We start from the raw sequence: 4583 nt of genomic DNA, 5'->3' as shown, positions 1-4583 counted from the left end.
TTCCCACGGGCGTGCAGGTACGCCCTTGGACCTTAAGTACCAGGGAGCAAAGGCGTACCTGTACGCCCTTGGTCCTTAAGGGGTTAATATATGATCAGTTTCTAAAATCGGAGTATATTTCTTGATTATGTGTATAATTTGTTTAAATTGTGCACTATAAGGTGTGACAAAAAATGGTTTTCTATTGTTGTTACTATATGGATTTCTATGTATGTTCTTATTTTTGTCTTTTTCCATATTGGGTAGAGTGTTGCCCTTGGTTACTACCGGCTGTTCCAAATGTTGTTCTGGGTGACTTCTATGTCTCCTAGAGTAAGTCATTAACTCTTTCCTATCGATGTTCTCAACCCCAGGGATGTGGAATTCCTATCGCCCCGCAAGCAGCATTAAATGCCGGAAGAATTCACACAGGTCCGCTCACACTGTTACTGTACTTACATCTCCCTACAGCAGTCTATAACGAGACTTCCTTGCGGTGATGATGCGCGCGATTGGTGACGTCATCACATACGCAGCTCAGGACGTCGGGACGCTGACGTCCCGTGCAGCGCCTGTGATGAAGTGAACTATTGCGCGCATCACCGCAAGGAAGTCTCGTTATAGACTGCTGCAGGGAGATGTAAGTACAGTAACAGTGTGAGCGGACCTGTGTGAATTCAGAGTGAGTGAGTGAGTGAGATAAACTTGCCTAATATGAGGACCTGCCTGATCACCAGGGGCAAAACTATATTCTTAAGGGGCATAATTGTTTAAATACCGGGGGTAATATCTATCTGAGGGCCTGTATAAACCTATTTGGAAACCCTATTTGGCTCCCCAGTAGGTAGACAGGCCCCCAGGTAGATATGATCCCCATCAGTGAGGGGGAGGGGGGAATATAATGACACTTGGGGCATCAGAGGGGGGGGGGATATAATGACCCTGGGGGTATCAGAGGATGGGGGGGATACAATGACACTGGGGGCATCAGAGGGGGGGGATATAATGACACTGAGGGCATCAGAGGGGGGGGAATATAATGACACAGGGGGTATCAGAGGGGGGGAATATAATGGTGCAGGGGGCATCAGAGGGGGGGTAACATAATGGCACAGGGGGCCTTACTTGATCCCTACCTGATAAAGGGACATACCTACCTGAAGGGGGACTACCTACTTAAAGGAATACTGTAGTGCAAAAAACCTTATCCCCACAAGTGATAGATCGCGGGGGTCTGACCGCTGGGACAACCCCCCATCTCTTGTATGAAGCCCCAGCAGACGGCATCAAGGGAATGTTCCTTCCCGGCATGACACGGCTACTGAAATGCCCCTCCATGTATCTATGGGATACATGGGGGGGGGGGAGGGAGTGTCGGTCTCTGCGTCATGCGGACAAGCCCCCATTCCTGCCGACGCCCCTTACAAGAGATCGGGGGGAGGGGTTTCCCAGCGGTCAGGATCAGTTATTTTACACTGCAATATTCCATTAACGGGGCCCTATCCACCTAATGGGGTGACATACTGGTCTGCCTATTAAGTTTTTATTAATAAAAGACCTTATTTACATACTATTTGGGTTAAAATAATTTTGTACAAGTGAATTGTTATGAGGGACAAGTAGATTCTGCTCCATTTTAGTCCCTTGGACAAGTAGTTTAAAAAAAAAAAATTCCACACCCCTGTCTCAACCCTAGTTCTAGCTTTTTCCAGGGTCACCTCCGTATAACCCCTGTGCCTAAATTGGCTCATAAGTTCCTTTGTAGCATTTTGTAATATGCCAGGATCAGTGCAATTTCTTTTTATGCGGCACATTTCCCCAAACAGAATGTTATTTAGAACGTGTCTGGGGTGACACGAGGAGGCCATGAGGACTGAGTTAGTCGCCGTTTCCTTCCTATCTCAATCTGGGATTCACTGACATATATATTAATGTTTAAAAAGCATGTAATCAATATCATTGACAAGATTAACTGGGATAAAAAGTTATCATGGGTCACTTGTGATGTCATAGGGCTTTACCCATCTATACCATGGGATAAAGGTTTGGAAGCCCTAGCAACACATCTTGATAAATTCAGTTATTACTCCCCTGGTCTGAAGGAATTCTTATTACTAGCCACAGAGTTTCTTTTGTCACAATTATTTTATGTTTGATAACAAATTTTTCCTTCAGACCAGGGGAGCATCCATGAGGGTCAAATACTGCCCTTCATTCGCTAACATCTTCATGTTCCAGTGTTAACAACAATTTATCTTCAATCCAGACAGTCCCTTTTATGATGATATTTATTGGGTCGGCCCAGTGGCGTTGCGACCCGGGTGCGGGGGGTGCGGCCCGCACCGGGTGACACCAACCTAATGGGGTGACACCAAGACGCTCCGTAGCCGCACCCCCCCCAGCTACACAGACACTACCTCCCCCATCGGTGCCCGACCGGCCTCCCATCCGTCAGCACAACCCCCCCCCCCCCGCGCTGTGTGTGCCCGTCCATCAGCAACCCCCCTCTTTCTCCTGCACTGTGCGCCCGTCCATCATCACACACCCCCTCACCTTCACCAGCATTGTGCCCGGCCTCCGCTCCCACGTCTGCGCCGGCCTGACGTCACACCGTATGGCCGCGCAGGAGGACGTCAGTTACGTCACTCGCACGGCGCCCGGTGAGAAGGAGCGCTGCGCTGGATGGGTGAGTGTGTGTGTCTGTCTCTATCTATGTTTGTGTGTGTGAGACTCTGTGTGTGTATGAGACTCTGTGTGTGTGTGACTGTGTGACTCTGTGTGTGTGTGTGTGTGACTGTGTGCATGTGTGTGTGACTGTGTGCATGTGTGTGTGACTGTGAGTGTGTGTCTCTCTGACTGTGTGTGTGTATTTGTGTGTGAGTCTCTCTGTGTTGTATGTGTTTTTTTTTGTGTGTGTGTGTGTGTGTGTGGGGTGGGGGGGGGGGGGGGGGGGTGGTATAACCAGCAATCTATTGTGGGGAACCTGCGGCCTAATGTGGGGAAACTACTACCAAGTGTGGGGAGTGTATGCTACCTTATGTGGGGAATCTGTGCTACCTAATGTGGGGAATCTGTGCTACCTAATGTGGGGAATCTGTGCTACCCAATGTGGGGAAATTGTTACCTAATGTAGGGTAACTGGTACCTACCTAATGTGGGGGAACTGGTACCAAATGTGGGGAATCTATGCTGCCTAATGTGGGGAATAGATGCTACCTAATGTGGGGAAACTGCGACCTACCTAATGTGGGGGAACTGCTGCCTACCTAATGCTCCCCCCCCCTGGCAGTAGCACCCTCATCATCCACCAGCAACACCCCCCCCCCCCAGCAGCACCTCCATCAGCAGATCCTGATGGTGGATGATGGCGGTGCTCCTGCCAGGAGGATGATCCTGCCGATGGATGATGGGGATGATACTGCCAGGGGGGATGGCTAGTAGCACCCTCATCATCCTCCAGCAACACCCCCTGAGTAGTAGCACCCCCATCATCCACTAGCAACACCACCAATACCCCCCTCCCGTGGTAATAGCATCAGCTAACGGATGTTGAGGGGTGTTACTGCGGTTGTGGTATTATATTCAGAGGGTGCACTGTATGGCAACGTTATATTCAGAGGGCGCAGTTTGTGGTAGTATTATTAGAGATGAGCGAACTTGCAGTAAATTCGATTCGTCACAAACTTCTCGGCTCGGCAGTTGATGACTTATCCTGCGTAAATTAGTTCAGCCTTCAGGTGCTCCGGTGGGCTCGGAAAGGTGGATACATTCCTAGGAAAGAGTCTCCTAGGACTGTATCCACCTTTTCCAGCCCACGGGAGCACCTGAAAGCTGAACTAATTTATGCAGGAAAAGTTATCAACTGCCGAGCCGAGAAGTTTGTGACGAGTTGAATTTACTGTAGTTTGCTCATCTCTAATTATTATATTCAGAGGGCGCAGTGGGTGGTAGTATTATATTCAGAGGGTACAGGATGTGGCGGTATTATATTCAGGGGTACAATATGTGGCAAATTTATATTCAGGGGTACAGTATGTGACAGATTTATATTCAGGGGTACAGTATGTGGCAGATTTATATTCAGGGGTACAGTATGTGGCAGATTTATATTCAGAGGGTACAGTATGTGGCAGATTTATATTCAGAGGGTACAGTATGTGGCAGATTTATATTCAGAGGGCACAGTATGTGGCAGATTTATATTCAGAGGGTACAGTATGTGGTAGTATTATATTCAGTGGGTACAGTGTGTGGCGGTATTATATTCAGGGGTACAGTATGTGGCAGATTTATATTCAGAGGGTACAGTATGTGTTGGTATTCAGAATGTACAGTGTGTGGTAGTATTATATTCAGAGGGTACAGTGTATGGAAGGTTTATAATCAAAGAGTATAGTAGTATTATATTTAGAAGATACAGTGTCTCTCAGGTTTATAATAATAATTGTTTTCATATAGAGGATGAGAATGCGCTGACATAGTGAGGAGACGTCTGGGCATCACATTCTGCAGAGAGAAGTTTTAGCTGGAACAAGTCCTGGCGGTATGTACCATCTAAATTAGATAAGGAAAGACTATAGAGAAGACGTCACCTGTAGTCACTG

The sequence above is a fragment of the Hyla sarda genome, chromosome 2, assembly GCF_029499605.1.
Source record: "Hyla sarda isolate aHylSar1 chromosome 2, aHylSar1.hap1, whole genome shotgun sequence".
Taxonomy (NCBI): Eukaryota; Metazoa; Chordata; class Amphibia; order Anura; family Hylidae; genus Hyla; species Hyla sarda.
The sequence above is the reverse complement of the archived record's forward strand: the minus strand, read 5'-3'. Positions refer to the sequence as shown.